The sequence below is a fragment of the Pleurodeles waltl genome, chromosome 9, assembly GCF_031143425.1.
Source record: "Pleurodeles waltl isolate 20211129_DDA chromosome 9, aPleWal1.hap1.20221129, whole genome shotgun sequence".
Lineage (NCBI taxonomy): Eukaryota > Metazoa > Chordata > Amphibia > Caudata > Salamandridae > Pleurodeles > Pleurodeles waltl.
The window spans coordinates 900,184,362-900,209,372 of NC_090448.1; the positions used below are offsets into that span (position 1 = coordinate 900,184,362).

Consider the following 25,011-nt stretch of genomic DNA (forward strand, 5'->3'; position numbering starts at 1 on the left):
GAACCACTAAAGTCACTAAATTAACATGAGCTTAATCCTCTGGTAGCTTGGCACAAAAGCAGTTAGGCTTACCTTCGAGGAAATGTGTAATGTATTTATGCAGCACAAAAACAGTAATAAAGTGAAACCACAAGACAAGAAAAATCCCACACAAATTTAGAAAAATAGAATATATGGAATTACGTATTTGACAGCAAAACAATGAAAATCCAATAGGAAGACCGGAGGTATGAATTTATAAAATTTAAGGTGAAAACTAGGGCCTACAAGATCAAAGTGCCAACCGCAGGCATCTAGTTGTGCAAGACCGGGGTGAATTCGAAAGATATGGCCCACAACAATTTAGCCAGGGTCTAATACAAGGAGTGTTTGGGTCTGGTCTGCATTTACTTTTGAATTTAGATGAAACTTACTGGAAAAATATCAGAGAAGGTAAAATTCAGTGAAACAAGGCTACAGGCGGGGTCAGAGGAAGAGGTGTTGTCATCGGGGAGCTGCTGGGTGAAGTTGTCTGAAGATTTCTAGGTTTGTTCTCAGCCTCTTTCTTGGATGTCAAAAATCTCTAGTGAGACAAGGCTGCAAGCTGCAGCCAATGAGGGTTCCACGAGGTCGAATACCACTTTGTCAATGAGCCTCTTAAAAGGATTTGCTACTGTGAAGAACATAGAGTGAGCTACCATAAAGTCAGGCCGACCGGCAATGCATTTTGGCCTGATCAACTAACAAGTAGGTTCCAGTCTCCTCTAAGTTCTCAGAGATATTTTTACCCAAAAATGTTTTAAGTCCCAAGTTTTGGATTTTTACTATGTGAGCACCTTTAGCACCACTTCCAAAGATCCAGGACTGGATCAGCACCACTTGGATGATCAGGACTCACCTAGGCTGGATCCAGGTGCTGGTTCAAGATGGAGCCTTCTTTGTCCCGGAGGCTCCTATCAGGAGGCCAGCCAAATACCCCTAAGCATCATCCTGGTAGTCCTGGTTTCAAGAGGTGGAATAGGGCTCAAGCAGCAGGACAGGCCTCAGAATTCAAAGCCGGCTTCAGGCAGCAGAACAGTTCCTCCAGGTGCAGGAGAGCAGGCCACAGTAGCAGGAAGCAAAGTGAACTGAAGAGTGGGCCCGACCAGTGATGGCCCATCCAGGCACATCCAATCCCTCTATTTTGTGGCTGTATGGTAGGATTATACAAAGTCCAGCTGCCAACTACACCCAGTAACAGGCTGCAGGCATAAATAGGGCAGAAAAAAATTGCCAATTTTCTAAAATTTTAATTTAAATACCGACTTTGCCATTAAAGAGGGTTACAATTTCTCATATACCAAACATTAATTTTCCACTTGTTGCTACTCAAAAGTTAGCACTTTTGAATTGTGACACGGCAATCCAAAATTATCCTATGGGAGAGGTAGGCCTCATAGTAGTGAAAAACAAAGTTTAGGAATTTTTCACTACCAGGACATGTTAAACTTAAAAGTACATGTCAATGGTTTTAATGGCAGTGCGCTCTGCCTATTGGCTGGCTAGAGCCTATCTTAGGGGTGGCATATATAATAAAAAGAGAGTGTCTTAGGTTTAGCAAGAGGGTTATATTCCCAAGTCAAATTGGCAGTCTTAAGCTACTTATAGGCTGCAATGTCAAGCGTGGAACACAATTTAAGTGGCTACATAAATGGGTGACACAATAAGTGCAGCAGGCCAACTAATAGCATTTCATTTATTGGCCCAGGTTACATGGTATACCACTTTACTAGGATTTTATGGGTAAATTGGATGTCCCAATCAGGGATAAGCCAATTTTACCATATGTTAGGGAATGAGCACAAGCATTTTAGCACTGGTTAGCAGTGCACAGAATTCTAAAGCCAGCAAACATTACTTCAGAAAAACAGGAGGGTGAAGCCAAAACATTTGCGGGAAGAACATCCACCGGCTGACCAATCTAATAACGAGAATCAGAAATCTATGACACACCCATGGAAGACCTGTCACATGAAGCATTTTTATTTGCTATCTTGGGGCCAGATGTAGCAAAGGTTTTTACCCATTCTAGGTCTATGGGAAAAAGTATTCGTACATATGGCCCTTAGTGTGATAGACAGGGAATGTGCAAGATTTGGCACAATTCACTGACGAGACAGATTTCTTTTCAAGCACCTTTAATTTTTGTATAACTGACGTATGTATCACAGGTTGTCTTGGAAGTATAGCAATATGCTGTCAATGTAAAACAATATTACATACATTTGCTTGCCTATCCTTAAGCTCCCCTAGCTCTCTAAAGTGTGCTGCCAGAAGCTCCATGGTCAGGGCAAATAATAGCAGTGGACAATATCCTGTCTCGTGCCTTGCTTTGTGGCCTATGCCTCCAGCATGTTTCATCCCATCTTCACCTGCCCAGGTGCTGACTATATCTTTATCCATCTTAACACTGATTTCCCAAAACCCATTACCTTTAGTGTGATAAACAAGCAATCCCATTGCAGGATATCAAAATCTTTTCATATCTATTGACACCATAAATGGAGCAGCATGCCCTTTTGGGCATTTTCCTATGATTTAGAAGAGGCTGCTAATTTTCATGGCTATACTCCTAGACAGAATAAAGTTTGCCTGTTCAAGCTATACCAGTGCTGTCATCATAGGGGTCATTTGTTGACAAGACACTTTGCTAGTGCCTTATTATACAAATTAAGCATCAACAGCAGTTATAAGATGCAACTTCTGGTGGATCCTGGCCAGGTTTTGTAATTGTGACTATGGTTGCTTCTCTAGAACTTTGCAGTAGCATTCCTTATTCATATGCTTCAAAAACAAAAATAATAATAATAATAATAAATTAATAACCATTTGGGACTAGATGTATGAAGGATTTTTGCTTACAGAAATGGCCCGATTTACAAACTCTGGCCATTTGCAACAGCAGAAATGTTTTATCTGGTGTACAAAGCCCAAATAGTGATTTGGCAACTAGTTACCAAAACGTAATTTGGGTTTTACAATTCAGTATTTGGAAAGGGTGTGTTGAGAGTATCCCTTCCTAAAACTGAACTGAAGTCTTATGTATGAATGTTTTGCAAGCAAAACGTGCTCACAAAACATTTGCTATTTACTGCCAGCTCAAAGTTGGAATTAACCTATTTGCAAATGGGAGGGATCCCCAAGAGAGAAAAAACAAATTAAAGAGATCTTCACTACCAGGACATTCAAAACTTAAAAAGTACATGTCCAACTTTTTAAATATAGTACGCTCCATGGCACTGAGGGTATAAGGATTGGTGCTGCCTTGTGGCCCCATGGGTGCTTACCTCAACCCCAGGAGACCATTCTCTGAAACCGCTTTTACTTACCTCGAGAAGTGCATCTTCATTCACCCCCAGTCTCCATTGGTTAACATTGGACACCCGACTCCGAATTTCACCTCTGCGCCCGGCAGCACCTGTGCCGCAGTGGTGCACCAATTTGAACCTTGCCTGGTGTTCCCTTAAAACCCCGAAGACTGGATTCGTACTTACCTGCAAAACTTCATTCTTAAAATTGCAGTCGATTTTTGAAACTGAAAAGTTATTATTTTTTTTATTAAACTGCTTCATTGTAATGAAGTTCTTTTGTTTAAAACAAATAAAAGCAACTTATTATTCTAAATTGGTCTTAGATTTATTATTTGACTGTTTCTCATTGACTGCCCTCTGTGAGTACAACAAATGCTTAACAGGACTCCTTCATAGACTTAACTGCTCACCCACATTACCACAAATAGAGCACTAGACCTATCTATTTCTTCCTCTGTAAGCCTTTGGGGATCCACTGGACTCTGCACAGTGTACTTCATTTTAGTGCACTATAAAGAGAGCCAGCGCCCTACAGATATCAACTTGAGAAATCCTACACCTATGACTTGTAACACACAAGTTGGCCCCTTGAAGATATCCAGCTTAAAGCTTTCAGTAGTAAACCATCAGATCAGTCATCATTAGTATTAGGGACTTCTGGAACACCTGACTTAGAAATACCTGGGAGCTTATCCGGAGTACATTCTGGTCAATAGGTGCTAATCTCTGAATCTCTCAAGTGTATGGAAAGAATCCGGTCATTGGTTTTAGCTTGGTTAGAAAAGTCATTGACTAACTTGAACCACATACAAGACGTTCTATTGGTAGTTTTGAAAGTGCTGCTGGGATGTTTCCCCAAGGAGTTTCTTTTCATACAGCTACAAATGAGGCCTGTAAAAAGCTGGGCCTTTTGGATCTTAGCTTACCTGCTGGGGCCCCTGAGAACATGGCCTCAAACCTTTGATCGGGCAAAACAAGCCAGTAAACTTCAAGTCACTTCTGAAGCAGCCCTCAGTAAGAAACCGATGAGCACAGACAGTTCGGTCTAGTCATTCAAATAAATCTGACACGGGCTCTCCTATCCCTGCTGTTTCTAAATCATTGGTGAAAGCCTCATGTCCTGGGCTGGAGACCTTCCCTATCTTTAGACCCCATAACTAGGCTACAACAAGCTCAGCTATTTCTTCAGTTCTGCTCTGCCTAAAGGAAAAGCCAATGTAAAAAAAAAAAAAAAAAAGGAGTTTGAGGAAAAAGAGTAAACAGAATATCAAAGAAAAATGCAAGGAAACTCTGCTTGCAAACTGTAGGAGACTACGGTGCCCCCACTACAAAGATGGTTTATTGTATCGTAAATCCACAAATCAATGGAGAAGCTGAATCACCCATAGTAAAGCAAGTTACTTTAGACAAGGCATCTTTGGAACTGAATCCCAGAGCTGACTTTTGTTGCTACACCAAAGGTAACTTTAAACCCCTTGTAATTGTGTGGAAGTATTCTTCCAAGTCTTATGTAACCTTTTTATGTTCCTTCGGACACCTTTAGGCTAAGCTTTGTTGCACTATTGGACTGTGACTTTATCATGAACCATTCCTTTTTATTTTCCCGTTCAGCAGATAATGAAAATCTGAAGATGATACAAAGTAGTGATCTCTCTAGTGTACTTATCCCACTCTTCCGGGGTGTTAAAGACAAGGGTTCAGTTTTATAAAACAATTGTGCAAACTTGATTGCCCAAAATAGTGATCTGCTCCAGTGCAGAGGTATTGAAGTAATACCCAATTCTGGGGAGAATGTAACCTCTAACTGGCACTGTGTTACCCCAAATCCTGCATTGTCCGATTGTCACTTTTGTGAGCTAACTACTAATGATTTAAAAAGCTTGAGTTTCTCTGTGGTGAATGGAGGGAGAGTAAGGCATCTTGGGGCCAGTGTTCCTACTTTCTCTACCACCCCAGCAGAGAATCAATATAATAAATAGAACTGGTTAGCTGGTGCACTAAATGGCACCCAAACATTAGGTCATGATTCAAAGTCCAATCATTAGCAATAATATAAAAGTGTCTTCCTGGAATGCAGCCAGGTAATTAATTCTCCAGAGAAAATGACAATTTTCAACAGCTTAAAAGCAGAAATGATCTGCATCCAGGAAACCTGCCGTACCTCAGACTTTCTATGTGATGGCTACTTTGTCTTAAGCTGTAATGCTCACCCTTAAAGGGAAGGGTATGGAAAGGGTGGAATAGCTATCTTGCTGAGCAATTAGTTCAATTGGGAATATAATATATTTAAATACCCTTATATTTGTTTTCAGGTCTTGAAGATTGTCTTATATACTGATGGTGGTATGTGAGTTCCTCTGTGAGTGGTGAATGCTTACATTCCCCCAGATAAAAGATATAATGCCATGCTTCTTAATGTATTCTCCTTCAGATTGTGAATAAGGAGAGGGAATATAAAGTTTTGCTAGTCAGAGACTTAAATTGTAAAGTAGCTAACCACAGAGAAAGAAGCTGCATTTAACATCCTATGAATACTTTTTTCATTGAATTTGAGAACAGATAAAAGGGTGCTTTCAAACCTAGGCCATCTAAGAAAGAATGGATACATGATTTTAAATGGCAGATTTAATCAGGATTCTAATCCCAATTTACTCAGAGAACCTCCATTATTAATTATATTATTGCTTCCTACTCTACAGCTCAATTTGTTACAGATTTGATGGTTTTAGATTCTTCGATCAGTGACCACAGATTGTCTTTTCTGTAGAATTAATCCTGTCCCCTGTACGGTCATGGAAATTTGATAAATCCCATGCCAAATGTAATAAGAATTAAGTTAGAACACCTGCCCGCTTCTAAAATCACCAATTCAAAAAAGGTTACTTGAGTGGGTTCTTTTTTTTTTTTTTATTTAGATCTCTGGAATATGGATTTCCTCAATTACTTTTCTGATTTTATTAAACAGGTTGTAAAAGATAACAGTTCAATATAACCTAAGTCTTCTTATAAAGTATTATATCCCCCCATTGCTTCCCCAAATACCGAAATCAATAGACTGACACAATATCAGTTTATTTATTTCTCAAAGGAAAGAGGTAGGCTTATTTACCTATTAAAGAGAAGTAGGTGGCTCTTAGAAAGCAGAACACCAAGCGTAGGTGGGTCAGCTTGAGAGAAGTGGCCTGTATGAAAAATGCCTTGAAATGTTGGGCAATATTTGCCAACTGCAGTGGCACTAAAGCAAGGTTGTATCCCCAACAATGTTTGGAGAAGTTTAATCCTCTCATTATATGCAGAGAATTCAGAAGTTAAATTTCACTCTGAAGATACATTGGCCAATTGTAAAATGGTAACTCCAGTTGTGGCCCCCCCCCCTTCAATGGATGAGATTGAGCACTCAATCGGAGCAGTGCAATCCTCGAGTGCAATGGGCCCTGATGAGGTCCCAATCTCAGTTATTAAACAAGAGGCCTCTCTCTGGGTAATGGCTCTCCAGCTTGTGTTTGAATATTGTTATCTTAAAAGGTACAGTCCCTGCCTTGAGGGTTTGAAGTGTCATCACCCCACTACATAAAAAAGGGGACAGAAACTCACCAGCTAATTACCGGCAAATCGTCCTGTTGGACACAGTCGGTAAGGTCTTTACCAAAAGACCATTAGATCATCTTGGGTAGAGAGTATGACCATCCCATTGGAACAAACCAGTTTTAGGAAAAACCATGGCACATTAGATAATATTGCCACTCTGCAGCTTACAAATGACAAATGTGACGATCAGGGATTCCTTAGTTTATGCCTCTTTTATAGACTTCTACAAAGTCTTTGATACGGTTATTTATTCAACACTGTGGGAGAAGCTATCTAAGCTTAGCATCCCTGCAACTTTGCAGCATTAAAGCTCTGATGGGAGGTGATTGGGGCCTTTCTATGGAATTCCCCACAAAAAAAAAAAAAAAAAAAAAAAAAAACAGTTTGAAGCAAAGTTGTTTACCTGCTCATCCTTTCTTATATACACACAGTCGTCCCAGTTTTTTTTTTTTTTTTTAAATGATAGGGCTCAGATTTTTCACCAAATAGTGGAGGTCACTCTCTAAACGGTCTGCTTTATGCAGACGAGATTGTAATCTTCGATCTTACACTGAAAGGCTTAAATAGCTGCTTGGCGGCTCTTCAGCACTAAGCAGACCTTCACTATTTGAAGATTAACTCTTCGAAAAAACAAATATTATACTTTCAGGGCAAAAAGTGTGTAAACATTAATTTCTCGTGGTATTTGGGCTCTCTAAAACTAGAGCGGGTTAAATCATATCGTTTTCTAGGGAAAAATCATGTCCAGCTCTCTTAGAGATTATAATCATAACAAACAATGTGGGTAAAGCTTTGTCTCAAGCTAATGGTTTAGGTGCAGTCTATAATGCAGTAATCCCTTCCACCATACTGTATGCATTGGAGCAAATAGATGCGCAAGACTGGGGTTTTCTGGATAAAACCGAAGGTCAAATTCTAAGACGTCTGGCCTCATGTAACACCTTAGCAACCACTACGGCTATGATAAGATGGGCTTCTTGTTTGATATGAAGCAACATTTCTGACTAAGGCACTTTACATACAAGGAGATTTTTTATTTGAAGAAAGAAGTTCTTTAGAAATTTTAAGTATGCTCAAGAAAAACTAGAGTTAGACCAAAGTATGATATTTTCTTTGTTACAACACAAATAAAAGCCTGCCTAAAGCATGTTTCTAGAAATGTAAGCTATTGTCTGGATTCAGATTCCTGTAGCGAAATAAAAAGAGATATGAGGTCTTAATCAAATCTGCCATTATAAAAAGAACGCAACCATATCTAGCATGGAATCTGCCGCTTGGGGTTAGGAGTTTTTGTAATTTATTAGGATAGGAAATGCTCTTGTTAAATTCTAAATGTTACTTCAAGTGTTTGTGATTTATGCAAAAATTTAATTCAGGATTTAAAACATGTCCTATTTATTTGTCCGGCTTTTGTGCTAATTTCGCAAAAGATGTTGAGACTTCTCTTTTTTAAATTCTGCATACGATAAACAGAAGAGGCTCTCCAATTATTATATAACCCCCCAACAAAATGTTTTGTTTTTAACTTTTTTTAATCCTTTTTAAAATTTCTACTAGACCTTTTAATATGATCTTTTGATTTGTTTTCTTTATTGGTTTAAATTTTAGGTGGCAACTTAATTTGTTTCACTGACCTATTTATTATGTGTTTTTTATTTGTATTGTTTTTCTTTTTGTGCAGACCTCCTAAGCATGAAATAAACTTTGACAGGTCAAAATGGCAATTCAAAATGCACACACTGGCTAAAATTACAACATGTTCTCAAGGGCAATTTAAGTGGATTGCACAATAAGTGCTGCAAGCCCATATGTAGCATTTAATTTACAAGCCCTGGGTACGTGTAGTACCACTTTACTAGGGACTTAAAAGTAAATTAAATGTGCTAATAGGGTGTAAGCTAATTTTACCATGTTTAAAGAAAAACACAGCACTTTAGTATTGGTTAACAGTGGTAAAGTGCACAGAGTCCTAAAAGGCAACAAAAACAGGTACAGAAAACAGTCTGGGTTAAGGCAGAGGATCTAGGAATGACCCTGCACGAGAGTGGCAAGTCTAACAGTGTGACTTCATGCTCTGACCCTAAAAGTTTAAATGACACAATGTGGCAATTTATAACTTTCACACAAGCTAATGCAAAACCACATTTTTATTTTGCGTCTAAAACATAAATTAGAGCTCTATACTTACCAAAGAAATGTGAAAAACATGGTGCCTGACTGCCCATTTTCTATATTACAAACTAATATAAAATATTAAATGTGTGTGAATCTCTCTCTCTCTCTATATATATATATATATATATATAAATATATATATAGTAAATATTAATTTGTGTTTTTTTAGCAAGCACATCACAAACTAAGATTAGTGATTGCTGCACAATCACTAAATTTAAATGTTGGCCCAAAATACTTTATTTGGGAGGCCACGCATTATGAACCTTTGGCATAGGGAAGCTGGGAGGTCAATCAGGGCAACAACAATCAGAGTGACAGAAGGATTAACATCAGCCTTGTCACAATGCATGTCATGCTTTAGTACTGTAAACACTGTTTTAATAGCATATATATTTTTAAGACCTGGTAATATCAGAGACAAGGGTGGTCCTGGCTGCAGAAGTTATCTTTCCTACAGCTGGGCCAATGGGGTACATGCCTTTTAACAATTTACAGTCCACTTGACTTTAGCAATGAAACTGAATAGTTACTGGTGGGCCGGCTACTCCTTGAAATTTGGAAAGGGGTACCCTCACAATAAAAAACACATTTCCAGAGATTCTGTTTGCTAGGATAGCTACTCCATCACTATGTGACATATAGCCCATATACCTGTCTGGCATATGGATTGTATCTGATCATTGACTGGGTAGTGGAAACGCATATTTGGGGTACCTGATTGTGTCATACGATTGTGGAGTGTGTGGTAAGTGGGTAAAGTGAGATAAAGGTTAGCCTCAAAAGAGTTTCATGATTTATGTTAAAACACTCCAATTTGGAAAGAATGTCATTGTACATTTTTTATGTAAAACGTTTAGAATAGCTTATTTATGGAGTTTTAGCATGGTATGCTTGGGTGATCATATAGCTGTATTAACAGCATGCCTACTGTTTTCTTAATGTTCGTTGGAGTGGATTTATATTATTTTTAATAATGTTTAATTTTTTGTATTCTTAAACATTTATATAAATATGTTTTTCATATAACAATATGTTAATTGTTTATATGTATTATATATACACACACACTAATTTATTTTATTGTATTGTTTGAACATTCATATTTTTAAAATGTGTATAATATTTCTATAATTAGTGTCTAGTATCAAATAAAACTATTTGTAGATGTTCATTATAAAATGTAACTTAGATTCCATATTTTTCTTTATATATAGGTTTGTTAATTTTCATAGTATTTTGCCGTTAGTATTTAAAATGAAATGTATTTAAAAAATGTTATATTTTTGAATATATATATATATACACACACACACACACACACACACACACACACACTTTACCTACTGGCAGTTCCCAATCTAGTTTATATATAAAAAGCACTTTTTCTTTACTTGTCTGTATCATTGGTGCTGCTTGACGAATCTTCACAAAATCTTTCAAATAAATAGCATGTCACATCAGCTGCTGTCTGGAAAGTTTTGGAGTGACCTTTCGGGGGGGGGGGGGGGGAGGGGGGTTGCAAGAAAAAGGAGGGGTCCCAAACACGTTTTTCCCATTAATTTTTCCACTGGGATTTTGAACAGAGATAGTGCCGAAACTACTGTATCAAATTACACTAAATTTGGAAATCCATTTTTGATTTGGTGTAAATGCTTTCTGTATTTTTTGAGAAATTATGGGGGAAACAAATTTGTATATATAGGGATGCGAAGGATTCATGACCCCTCCCGATCTAATGCAGAAATCTGATTGGCTGTCAACACTTCAACCAGGGAGAGTTGGCAGCCATCCTGGACTCCGTAGCAGAGTCTCAGCATTTTTTTTATATATATATATTTTCAGCTGGATACACAGCAGATCCATGGATCCACTGAAATTAAAAAAAATAAAATAAAATAAAAAAAAAAGACACGCACACAAAGCGTTGGCTCCTGCGCTCTGTGCTTCATGTTTATTAGGCCCTCAGGTGGGCCACGTGCCGGGGGGCCCAACACATCCCCAGGGCGAAATGGAAATTATGTGCAGGGGTGCCACACAGCCCCCCTCACCCCGGGGATCACCACCTTCGCAGGGTGAAATTATTTTAAGTGGTGTGGGAGGCCCGTCAGCCTCCCCCTCAGCCCCAGGGACTGCCACCTCCCCGAGTCTTCAATTATTTAAGAAGCAGGGGGACCATCCGGCAGCCCAAGCTGCTCCATGGACCACCACCTCCCTGGCTCCTCACCCTTCCCCGGGGACCACAACCTCCCCAGAGCTTCATTAGTATTTCATGCAGGGGGCATGTGCCCCCCCCACCCACTGCCCCAGGGATCACTACCTCCCCAAGGCATAGATACAAAAATAAAACATAGTGAAGGGGTCTGTTTAGGACCCCCTTTAGCCCCAGGGATCACCACCTTCCCATGGCTATATCTTGTTGAAGGGGGTCCCCCTCGTAGAGCCACTGATGGCCCTGGGGACCTTCAGGGCCAGCTCCTGCAATGTCCCAGGGTGCCCACCACCAGGGTACAGCTTTGCAGCTACAGCCAAGCCACAGCAAACACTTTGGTTTTTGACAGCGGGACCTGTCAAACATGTCCCGCTGTTAAAAACTGAAGCTTTCATCTCTATCCCCTGCTTGCAAGCAGGAAACAGAGATGAAATGCTTCAGCGAGCAGGGAGCTGCCATTAAAAGCAGCTCCTTGCTTGCTAAAGCAATGGGACCATGAGGTAAGCTCTGAGGCTTACCTCTTTGTGCCAGATAGTGATAAAATGCAGTTTACAAAAATTAAAAAGTAGGAACCGTGGGGATGCCGTTGAGGGCTACCATGTGATAGAAGGCTTTAAAAAAAAAAAAAAGCCACACTGAGCACTCATGGTTTGAGTCCAGCCGGACTCACTTCCCTCTTTTTTTTTCTTTCTTAAAGTACACATTATTTTAAAAATTTTAAATGACGGATACATTTTTATTTTAAATTGCACAGAAATCTCATCCTAAGTATATCATACATTAACACGTACTCAGACACTTACGCACCCACTCACAGATTCACTCAGTTACACACCTACTCACAGACCCACTGACACCTTCATGCACCCATTCACAGACCCACGCACACAATGACACACCCACTAAAACACTGTTGTAGGCACTCTCACACCCAGACATACACTCACTCCCATATACACCCTCTCACACCCAGAGTGGCTGCGGCCTACTCCTGTTGTGCATTACCAAAGGGATGGGCTTGGGTAGTTGGGGGGGGCGGGGGGGGGGTAGGAATGGACACAGGGTCTGCCTGCAGGCCAGGTCTTGAGGGCAACCACCGCTGCGCACAGGTGTAGGCCATGCATGGTGCAAGGTTGCATGCTTTTAGGGGGGTGGCCGCAGCCGGATTAAAGTAAAGTAATGAAAATTGTTTTATGTTTAAAAAAAAAAAAAAAAAAAAAACACCAATGGCTACAGGGATATTATAGTTAGGAAACTAAATTAAAAAAATAAATAAAAACAACACCATAGAAAAATCACTTTAAAAAACAAAAACAACGGTTATAGGGACGTTATAGTTAGGCTCACATTTTAGATATATGAAACCATAGAAATTCACAAGTTATAGTTAAAGTTACCTCAAGTAACTAGAACTCATACCTTAAGATAACTATAACTCGTGCCCTCGCCATGCACTGCTACTTACCCCACAAATTATGGCACTCATGACATCTTTGACAACATCAATGTAATATTTGCAGTAAATTCTTGACAAAAAAAAATAATAATAATAAACTGTGCATGGTGGGGGCACAAGTTATAGTTACCTTAGGGCACAACTTATAGGTACTTGAGGTAACTAACTAACTATAACTGGTGAATTTCTATGGTATCTTAAGTTTAAAATGTGAGCCCAACTATAACATCCAACCCACTGCGACCTGCGCCACTGCCCACACTCACTTCATATCAGGGCAGCATGGTGAGCAGAGAGAAGATACTTGAGGTCAATGCTGCCCATCTACTGGGCCCCTCTTGAGGAAGTATGGAGAGACATGGATGGGGAGTCTGAAGCAGTAACTCTCACACCATGCAATGACCCACCCAGTCTGCCACCTCACAACAGTCCTGCCAGGTGAATGCCCCAGCTCCTGAATACCCCATCCTGCTTGCACCTCTTAACCGCCCACCAGCCCCTGTGCTACAGAATAGGCCTGTGGTCAGACCCTCTCTCATCGCCCAAGCTGTTGCACGGAGGACTAGGGAAACTCAACCACCTGCATATCTGTGGCCAAACCTGGAAGCCCCTCATCTTCATCGCCACCCTCCTAGATGGCCTTGCTTCGAGCCACTGGCCCACAAACTGCAGAGCCCAACCACTGGCCCCACTCCCTGGGCTGTATCCCTCATTGGATCCTTCCTCGCTGGTCCCCCCTTTGAGATGTTGGGGTCCATGCCATGCCACCATCAGTCCCGCCTCCTGCACATAGCTGATTTCCTTGCTGCCCTTTCTCGACTGGTCAGAGCAACCACCATTAGTAGTCTGCCCCCCTCCCCCCGGCACCATTGGAGGGAATGGAGAAAAACTGGAACTTTCCTGTCTAGAACGCCTGTCAACTATTATTGAAGGGACCCTCCTACACCCGAAAGAACCTGTCGCTGCCAGAACCTTTTCACATGGGACGTCCCAAGAACATGACTGTGACCCTGTGGGGCCCCACACAGGAGCTTTTCCCCACTTCCCTGCATTACCCCTTCTCTGACTTATGCTTTGGAGATGCCGTCTGGTAAACACACCAGCAAAACCATCCACTAACTCCTTTTCTCAGAAGCCGTCTTCCAGCACCTCACCATGGCTGCCCCACAACCTACTGCTGACAAACGAGCGACGACAGCCCCGCTCCAACCCGCAGCAGGAGTCTACCATGGACCACATCCTGCAGGAGGTTATGGCAGTCAGCCGACAACAGGAAGGCATGGACTCCTAATCATTGAACTAACCGATGAAACCAAATCCATCCGCTCAGTGATCGTGGGCTTCCAGGACAGAGTGGAAGGTCTGGAGCAGCGATTGGGGGCCGTAGAAGACCGACTCAACACAATAATAGATAGGGATTAGGATCTCGTCCTCCTGAGTAACAACTTATGGACATAGAGGACAGCAGTCGGAGAGACAATGTTCACTTTTTCATTTTCCCAGAACGTGCAGAGGGAATAGACGTCAAGGATTTCCTCAAAAGCACACTACCAACTCTCACTGGCCTTACATCCTCCCCCCTTCTGGAGGTCCAGCATGCACAAATCTAAGGCCTGGCAAGACAAGAAACTTTGAGGTGATCTCCCCCTTTGATAGCCTCCTTCCTCTGCCACAAAGAAGCAGGACAGCTCCTCACTGTGGTCCAGGCCCATGGCTCATACGATTATGAGGGACACGAGATCTGCATAGCTGACGCCTTCTCCTGAGAGAGGAAGGCGTTCTTGGCCCTCCGACCCAACTTCAGAAACTTGACATCAAATTTGCCCAAATTGAGCCTGCATGTAAGTGGATCACAAAAGGATCGCAGATTCAGGGACTTCCTCTACCCGGATGCCCTACCTCACTTTTTGGAAGACCTCACTTACCACACCATGGACCACGCCCCCAGACCACCAGCTAGACTCCCACCCTATGCCCCCCCCCCCCCACCATGTTCTAAGGCCACTGGTGCTCTGAGGAGAGCCATTGTAGGGGCAGAGTCTTGGAGCAACCACCCCATTCTCAGGATGACAGAGATCTGGCCATCCAGGCAGTGTCAGCTATCAACCAGGACCATGACAAATCTCACTCCCTGCTGGTCTCCCCAGTGTGAAGACTGAGACCAGTGTATTTCTGTAATTCATTACCAATGTTACAAATGTTCCCAAAGTTGCATTATACTTTCAGTTGCACTGTCCTCCCTTGTTGCAAGTATACAGGTGTGTGTACTGCTTTGAGAGGATTGTTGATATTTACCCCATTGGGACTCTTTCTGCCACATTTACTGCACACTTTGCAGAGCTGAACCTGCAACACAGCAAACGCCCTTGGCACTACTTCCCTCAGGCTTCCCTCCCCCTCACCCAGTGACCTATGACCTGCCACTAATCACAGGACCTCCCACTCCCCCATCGCTCCCTTCATCCCTCCACCAATCCTGACCTCACCACCCCTCCTGGCAGGACCCAAAATCATTGTCCAATGTTGACCATAACACTATATAAAGTGCAACAAAGTGCTCTCTTACTTTCAGTCCGAAAGAGTTGATGTGGCTCTGCTGCAAGAGACCCATCGTTCACGCTCTGAGTCTGAACAACTACAATAGACTGAGTGGAATGAATGCTTTACAGCAGCTGCCCAGAGGCGACTGTAACAAGGTCTGGCCCCTTCAGGAAATGCAGAGTCATAATTCTCATTCAAAAGCCCCTACCCATCACTGTCCTTAAATCCTGGTCTGACTCGGACGGACACTGTCTTTGCAAAACTGAAACTTGGGGACCAGATAATGTGTGCCGGCTTGTTCTATGCTCCCACGGGGTCCAAGCGTCCGTTCTTCCTACAACTCAATCCCCTCCTAACAGAAATTGGCACCTTCCTTCCTCATCGGGCGACTGGAACCTGGCACAGGATACTGTGCTGGATGGCACTGGACCTCTAGATACCAGAAACAATGCCGACAGAACTCTCATACAGGGAGTGCAGAATTATTAGGCAAATGAGTATTTTGACCACATCATCCTCTTTATGCATGTTGTCTTACTCCAAGCTGTATAGGCTCGAAAGCCTACTACCAATTAAGCATATTAGGTGATGTGCATCTCTGTAATGAGAAGGGGTGTGGTCTAATGACATCAACACCCTATATCAGGTGTGCATAATTATTAGGCAACTTCCTTTCCTTTGGCAAAATGGGTCAAAAGAAGGACTTGACAGGCTCCGAAAAGTCAAAAATAGTGAGATATCTTGCAGAGGGATGCAGCACTCTTAAAATTGCAAAGCTTCTGAAGCGTGATCATCGAACAATCAAGCGTTTCATTCAAAATAGTCAACAGGGTCGCAAGAAGTGTGTGGAAAAACCAAGGCGCAAAATAACTGCCCATGAACTGAGAAAAGTCAAGCGTGCAGCTGCCACAATGCCACTTGCCACCAGTTTGGCCATATTTCAGAGCTGCAACATCACTGGAGTGCCCAAAAGCACAAGGTGTGCAATACTCAGAGACATGGCCAAGGTAAGAAAGGCTGAAAGACGACCACCACTGAACAAGACACACAAGCTGAAACGTCAAGACTGGGCCAAGAAATATCTCAAGACTGATTTTTCTAAGGTTTTATGGACTGATGAAATGAGAGTGAGCCTTGATGGGCCAGATGGATGGGCCCGTGGCTGGATTGGTAAAGGGCAGAGAGCTCCAGTCCGACTCAGACGCCAGCAAGGTGGAGGTGGAGTACTGGTTTGGGCTGGTATCATCAAAGATGAGCTTGTGGGGCCTTTTCGGGTTGAGGATAGAGTCAAGCTCAACTCCCAGTCCTACTGCCAGTTCCTGGAAGACACCTTCTTCAAGCAGTGGTACAGGAAGAAGTCTGCATCCTTCAAGAAAAACATGATTTTCATGCAGGACAATGCTCCATCACACGCGTCCAAGTACTCCACAGCGTGGCTGGCAAGAAAGGGTATAAAAGAAGGAAATCTAATGACATGGCCTCCTTGTTCACCTGATCTGAACCCCATTGAGAACCTGTGGTCCATCATCAAATGTGAGATTTACAAGGAGGGAAAACAGTACACCTCTCTGAACAGTGTCTGGGAGGCTGTGGTTGCTGCTGCACGCAATGTTGATGGTGAACAGATCAAAACACTGACAGAATCCATGGATGGCAGGCTTTTGAGTGTCCTTGCAAAGAAAGGTGGCTATATTGGTCACTGATTTGTTTTTGTTTTGTTTTTGAATGTCAGAAATGTATATTTGTGAATGTTGAGATATTATATTGGTTTCACTGGTAATAATAAATAATTGAAATGGGTATATATTTTTTTGTTGTTAAGTTGCCTAATAATTATGCACAGTAATAGTCACCTGCACACACAGATATCCCCCTAACATAGCTAAAACTAAAAACAAACTAAAAACTACTTCCAAAAATATTCAGCTTTGATATTAATGAGTTTTTTGGGTTCATTGAGAACATGGTTGTTGTTCAATAATAAAATTAATCCTCAAAAATACAACTTGCCTAATAATTCTGCACTCCCTGTAAATGGCGTGATCTCTGATCACAGCCTGGTACATCACGGACAGATTTCACACCCAGCAGATAGGGACTACACCTTTGTATCCACAGTGCATGGCCACTAATCCTGGCTGGACTACCTACTGCTTCCCCACCGGACAGTGGCCCTCACTCAGGAATCACGAATTCTGGAGGCAGCATTGATAATCACTCTCCAGTCCTGCTAACATTGGACCTAGGCTTAACCTCCCAGGATGAAAGCCATGGTGCCAGAGTGCAGCACGCAATTGCACCCTTCAGGGAAAAATGCAACTCCGTTTTCACATCTCCTCATACCTGTCTCACAAGAAGGGCTCAGCCTCCTCCTACAGGGCCTTCTAGACAGCAGCAAAGACCACCATACGTGGACAACTCATGAGAGATGCTGCCCTAGATAAGAGACAGGCAGCCCAACAGAAAGATCTAGAGGCAGACCTTGTGACCTTCACACACCTCTACATTGCGATACCCTCCCCAGACACTGGCTGGAAAAGACTTACACGGCCCTCAATACCCTGTTCACCACCAAGGCCAAATATGCACTCCAGAGGCTCAAGGGCCACCACTACTAATAGGGCAAGAAAGCAGGATGCCTGCTAGCAGTAAAACTGCAACAAGATGCAGCACTTGCTATCCCAGCCATATGATCCACAGATGGCTCGCTACTTACATGCCCGCTAGATATAGTCAACAAATTTGCTGCCTACTACCAGACACTTTACGTGCTGGAGCTAGCAGCGGATCCTACCTGTTTGGAGGACTTTTATGATAGCATCCATCTTCCTAGACTTAATGACTCTCGCAGAGATCTCTTGGACAGTGAGATCAGCAAAAACAAAACTCTGCAAGCCATTTCTGTCCTCTCCTATCATAAGGCTCCTGGGGAGGATGGCCTTTCCACAGAGTTTTATACAGTCAGGCTCCCTTGGCTACATCTCAAACAAGGCAGTGGTAGTGGTCCTCCCGAGCAAGGAAAGGGCCCACTCCTCTTTGGCAGCTATAGGCCTATATCACTACTCAACGGGGATATCAAAATCCTCACTGGTGTCCTCGCAGCCCACCTTCACAAGATGATTCCGACCCTGATCCACCACATTCAGATGGGTTTTGTCCCCAGTCACTCCTCAAGAAATCACCTCTGTACACGTATGCACACGCTCTGAGCCACCAAGGAGCTTCAGGGTGAGGTGCTTACCCTCTCTCTGGACAATGAGAAGGCATTTGACCAGATAGAGTGGGGTGACCTCTTTGCGACCCTGCGATTGTTTAGCCTGGGAGAAGGGTTCATTTCCAAGGTACGGTGGGGGTCTGTGACTCAGCCATGGATCAGGTCAACTGTGGCAGCTTCCTGTCAGAACCATTCCAAATCAGATGTGGGACCCAGCAGGGCTGTCCGCTGTCACCACTGCTGTTCCTTCAAGCAACGGAACCCCTTGCGGCCTCTATATATCAATCCCCAATACTCATGGGTGTCCCTTTACCAGGAGGGTCCTCCAAGGTCCATCTGTATGTGGATGACATGCTCCTCAAACTCACGGACCTCTTACAATCCCTCCTGGCCCTGCTAGGCATCACCAGCTTTGTGGCACTCTCTGAGTACCGGGTGAACTGGAGATAAATATATATATATATATATATATATATGACTTTCATGTTTTCATTGGTGTTAGAGCCACTGGCAGCGCAGTTACAAGCCAGAGGTAATGGCTCGGGTATCCCTTTAGAAACCCACACACGTAGTCTCCATCTACGCAGACAACATGATCCTTTATCTGCCATCGTGGGTGCCTTTGGAGCGCTCTCTGGCCCCAAAATCAATTGCACTAAATCCCTTGTGTTTCCTCTTTTGGAGGACCTCCCCAAACAGCTGGTCCTGGTTGGCTTGGGGTGCCAGACGTGGGCCTCGCAATCCATTAAATACTTGGGGATTTACCTTTTAGAAGGAATCATCAGTAAGAGACTGCAAACATTCAATTTCCAGATATGATTCTGAACTACCCCTCCCCTCTTGGTGGCAGGTCAAGTGGCCCTATCCAAAATGGTGATGCTCTCCAGTCTGCTGTATTACTTCATTAATCTCCCAGTCACAATCCTGGGGTCCACCTTGTGGCGCTTTGACTCCATGCTCTTTGACTTAGTCTGCGGCACCGGGGAACAAAGAAAAGCACTATGTGCATTACAGTTGCCCTCTGCTGGTGATGGTATGGGTGCCCCAAATTTCACTCACGATTACTTGGCCGCCCAGCTTCAGTGGGTGGCCTGGCGGCTGGCAGGCTATGACAAACAAAACAGGAGGCCCCAGGTGGGGATCTAGAGTCGCTTCCATGCACTGCTCCTCCGCACAGCCTGAGTGTCTGAGGCAGGGTTTCCTAGGAGCCGCCACCTCCACTCTCCCTTATTACCCGCTGCTTATGCTGTGGGGATTATCCTTGAGGGTGGAGGACTAGGAGGTGTTTTAGGGTGTTGGAAGCTGCATGCATGGTGACACTGGGTGACCTATACACTGGGTGTAGGGGTGCAACATCTCCTGCTACACACTTTACATCTGATAGGCCATGGGAGATGCCTCATAATCTGGCTCTACAAAGCCTTCATGCTAGACCCACTGACAGCACACTCATGCTTGTGTTCGGGTGGGTGGGCTCCCTGAAGAAGCCCCTCCACAATTCTGATTGTTCTAAAATACCTCAGCAAAATACCCTTCAATCCTTTGGTTTGAAAACATTCAATTCTGCCTCCTCCACAGGGCCTACCTAACCCTGCGCAGACTCTGTAGCATGTATCCTGCGGCCCCAGATGCAAAGCGGAGCCGGGAGATGTGATACACATGTTCAAGTGATGTGGGCCCTTACGATCTTTTTTGGGACATGGCACTTGCAGTGCACTTGTGTGCCGAGGGGTCCAAGTGGGCACAGGCAGGGAGCGCTGCTCTACACAGAGAGGAGTACTGGGGCCAGCGAAAATTCCCTATAACAGATCACTGGGACCTAATCCTCCGTGACCAGATGCCCCAGCTGGGAGACGACTCCCTGCCCCCCTAGACTTGTAGGAAACGGCCAATGACCCAGTGTACGACCCCCCCCCCCCAGGCCTTTTACTCATACCCACAGTGGGAGCACTAAGCCCCTGTATTCATTAGCGCCCCCAATCTACCTGGGTGCAAGCATGACCCATCTTCTTCTGCTCAACCATGGATCTGCTTTCTTACACCCTTCCTCCTTGTCGGCAATTTTTACAATAGCTGCCCAGGTAATTTCCAGGATGTGGGTAATTGCTTTCATTTCCTTTTGTGTTCTCCTTGTATTTGGTTCACCGGCGATACTATTAAAGACACGTTCAGCAGATTCCGAGCTATCAAGGGGGGCAGAGAGTGCATGGCCCGACCCTGCCCCAAAGGGATGCGGAGCTGTCCTCCTGCCCATTGTCTGTATACATAATTCAGCATATAATTGTATCGCGTCTGTTTTTTCAATGTCTCAATAAAAGTTAGTTTAAAAAAAAAAGAAGGAGGAGTTTGAAGACCACTGCACATGATTTTGATTTCTGGACTTGAAAAACAGAACAAGTGCAAAGGAAAACCTGCAGTTCCCCGAATGCACAGTATTATTGTATGGCACCATCTTTCCAGAAGGGAACTCTCATTTTACATACCATTGTTCGTGTTAACACTATTTAGTAAGTCGAAGCGACCCAGACCATACGAAACATTCGTCTCAAACAGAAGCCTACTTTTCTGTTTCCGGATTTCTTGAAGCACCAGGCCGGGTTCTCCCAGACTGAAGACACCGAACTCTGGGGATCGTTTTACCGTGTTTTACCCTGAAGAAAAGGCAAACACCAGGCGGACCAATTAATAAACTAAGCAATTACTTAATTTGAAAGTCTATACATATCAGATTATTCTGATACACCCATCGATACTCGGCACCAAAATAAAGTTGGAATTATTTGCCTGGGAACCTTGAAAAAGCATCAGGCATGTATGGGATAAAACACCTTTTGGCTAACAAAACAAAACAAAAAAGAGCCAACGGAACCCCAACTCTGTCTTCAACAAGTAAAAGGTATCGAAACATCACATTTTTCTAACTAAGGTTTGGAAAAAAAATGTTTTTAAGTCTTAACGTGACATGTATCAAACTTTGGTACACCCGCATTTTTAGCAAACAACCACTACTGCACTGCTTTTTTAATGTCGCGGTTGTCAAATAACGACAGGACACAACCCTTTCAGTCCTGTGCTTTCATTTACCAAACCTATGCATTCTGGGATTTGTAGTAATGAAGTGCGGTTTCCAAGTATGTACGCACAATAATTGTCCTGTGTGTCGGAGTATACAAGTTGTTACTTGTACCTAAAAAAAAAAAAACCTATACATTTTAAAAATATTTTTTAGGTGTAATTATCAGATAAAAGGTTGAGATTCTGTGATTAAACACATAAAATAGCATTCATCTAGTAGAAATCTAAGAGGGGCTATGTAACAAAAAAAAAAAAACACACGCTTTTTCGTTTAGAGCCGCATTGCGCGCCAGGAAGTCACAGACCGCCAAACACAAAAACCCTGTCACCTCACCTTACGCACATATACACAGGCGCAAGCCCTGCTAACTGAATGTATCAGTAGAACAGGTAAATAATTGGAGATTACCTCGTGAAAGGCGAAGCTGAGCTGGAATTACAGGGAGAAGGAAATTGCATGGTTCTTCCAGATAGCTCAATCCTTTTTTAATATGGGGGGGGGGGGGGGGGGGAACAAACCCGGCCCCAAATTGGATCAGGGATTTGAAAGGTTACTGGTAACAAGTTGGGTTTTGTTCTGTGTGTGCTGCAGATCTCCCCAGTGGGCAGCAGCCGGGCATCGCATTCTCTGCCTCGGGGGCAGATTACTCCCATTGCACTCTCGAGCGCACACGTGACGCAGGACTCACTTGCACTTAAATGTCTGTTAGCTTTCGGAATAAACCCTAGGATACACAGCCGCCTGCTGTTATGCTAAACCTTAACACGGATTCTATGGCCGCAGATCCAGAGATTAATTAAGATTATCAGGTGTGGGCTTTCCAAGTTTATCTGTTTACCCGACATTATTCCTTAATAGGAGCTGCAAACATTAACTGGACTTTTCAGGCCGGGCCCGATTGTCCTGTTGTGATGAGATAATTATACAAACGACGAGGAAATTGTGAAGCTCAGAAGCTTTGTCTGAACCCAGTCGGAGGCTGATGGTTAAGCATGAATAACAAATTGTTTTACCGTGGATTGTGCAGATCAGCAGCCCCACGGCCTGGCCATTTCAGCGTGAAGTAATTCAGGGTTTGTAGAAGAGCTACCCCCAGCAGAGCACTCTTGCTGCTTAATTAACAGCCTGCAGTAAATTGGAAGCAGCTGTGAATAATTAGCCAATTTAAGTGTTAGGGGGAATCATTTCTGTGGCCATTGTAATAAATCTTATGCTGTCTCAATTCATATTTTTTTGGTGAACTTTTTGCTTGTAGGTTACCGCATTACTCATAAGAGAAACAGTATCCCTTTGTATTTTTGAAAGCGCCTGCTTTATAACAGAAGTCTACGTAGCTAGCGGTGGAAGTGCTACACGAGGGAATAAACAGCCTTTACTGTTTTTTTCTAGGTTCGCAACTTTGAAGTCGGAACCGTCTGTCAGATTCTGCGCATGGGTGGTCGGTGTGACGGAGACCTGTTGATGATAGGGGGCACTTTTTTGTTTATACCCTCACCCCTCCACGTGAGTGCATGCTTTCCTGAAAGAGTTGGGTGGTAAAATACCCAATGGTAAGTGGAGATGGCTGATCCAGCCCACCAAACCTTTGTTTTTTAAAGGGGTTACTGAGTCGTTCAAAGAGAGTACTAATGTGGGACATGCGTACAGTTACAGATATCTGATGAAATAAAAGTAGTGTGTCAGGTGAAAAGTAAAGTTCCTTGTAATATGGAGCAGAAATATTATTTTTAAGATTGAACACGTCATACGCATCTGGTAAAATGAGCGCGGCCCCTTATGGGTCGGGGACACCGTGGGCCGGACCCTTGCACTAGTTGTGTGGGGGCTGGCCAGCTGCTTCCGCCTACACACCTCTTGAGGCGTGGGGGCAGAAGTAGCGCCTCGGAGAACGTTGCTCCGATGTTGGAGCCGGAACGGTCAGGCTTCCTGTTGACCCACCCACCCTCTCCTTAGTATTAGGCGGAAGAAGAGGTACTAAAGTAACCTGAAGCAGCAGAGGGGTCCCCAACGGTGGGGGCCCCGGTATAACAACAGAGATAGGATCCTGAAGTCCTGGATCAAGCTGCGGATGGACACACCAGATTGGGGGTAGGGAGCCCAGATCACTGGGGTGGTCACGGGCCTCATGCCCTGGGCAGCCCCTGTACACCCCTTGGCTGGTTGGTGTTTGGAGAGGGGGCGGAACCTTGAGCATGTGGGCAAGGAACAGTGGAAGCAGGGGTACCGCCCCCCTAGGGATACAGGGGACGACCAGTCCCTGTGTGGTCCAAAGGAGGTTCAGGATAGGAAGGGATCCTGTCAAAATGATTTATGGTTACAAATGTAAAAAGTACGTATATCAGTAGATATTAATTTTGGATTTGCAGTGAAACGTTTAATAGAGTGATTTGCATAAGATGATTTGCATAAAATGATTAATGTATTTGATTTTAATGAAAGTATAAAAAATAAATACTTCTTCCAATGAAATGATTGTCTTGTTGGTTGGTGTATGACCGGTGTTGGGGTAAGGGCCTGCTGGCGGCTTCCGAGTCCTAACGCTGAACAGGTGCGACCAAAATGTTGAACAGTTTGCTATAACATGATTACCATCATACCTCTGGTCAAAGAGAAACCCCAGAAACAAGAGGGAATGGCATGCTGACTTCAAAAGAACAAGCCCACGCAAATGGTGGAGTCATACTGCACAAGAGCTGGTTAGCTAACAAGTTAGAAAATAAACATCTCCCCTGGTCATCTACTCACCCAAAACCGTCCATCCTGAGCTTTGATGAAGGGTTTGACACCATGATGCAGACACTTCACTTTTGCGTATTACTTTATGTGTCACATGTCATGAGTGCTGCAGCTAAATGTGGCATCTTTTTTTGTTTTATAAAACCCTGGGCCCTTGAAGAACTGCAGTGTGCCACCTCTATTGTTCAAGCACAACATGGAAAGGAAAGTTCTCTCCAGGACAGGGTGCCCGTTTTTTTGTCTAGTCTAGAGATGGCTTTAGCTCTCTTGCCATTCTCATGCACTGCAAAAAAATAAGTAAATAAAAATACATATATACACAGATACTACTCACACTGCCCGTGAACTGGTTGATTACAGCTGTGCATTTACAGCCTGCAATTAGAGTAGGCTGGCGCAGCTGAGTACTCAGCCTCCATATAAGCACAAGCTCTTCAAGCCCTGATCAGTCCAGTTGCAGAATATCCTGCAGAGTCCAGCAGCATACCATCCTGGGCCAGGTGGCCTCCAACCGCTACTAAGGCATCAACCCCATTGTGCCGACCCAAAATAGCTTTCTGTACCAGCACAGCCCTGCAAGCACTGGACTACCTCAGTCTGTACATGCTTGTGATAATGCACTTTATTGCTTAGTGAGCATTATTTTCTTCTGTCTCACTTCTCCAGGTCTCCCGTCTTAATCCT

At 43.5% G+C, this 25,011-nt stretch overlaps 1 long non-coding RNA gene across 1 annotated transcript in view; it reads right to left on the minus strand.

The window, feature by feature from the left end:
- The window catches only part of LOC138258742 (uncharacterized), a 34,310-nt gene extending 11,643 nt beyond the window's left edge, over positions 1-22,667 (minus strand). The window contains exon 1 of the long non-coding RNA XR_011198540.1: positions 22,605-22,667. This is a non-coding gene — a long non-coding RNA (uncharacterized lncRNA). The remainder of the gene's footprint in view (positions 1-22,604) is intronic.
- Positions 22,668-25,011: the final 2,344 nt, after the last annotated feature.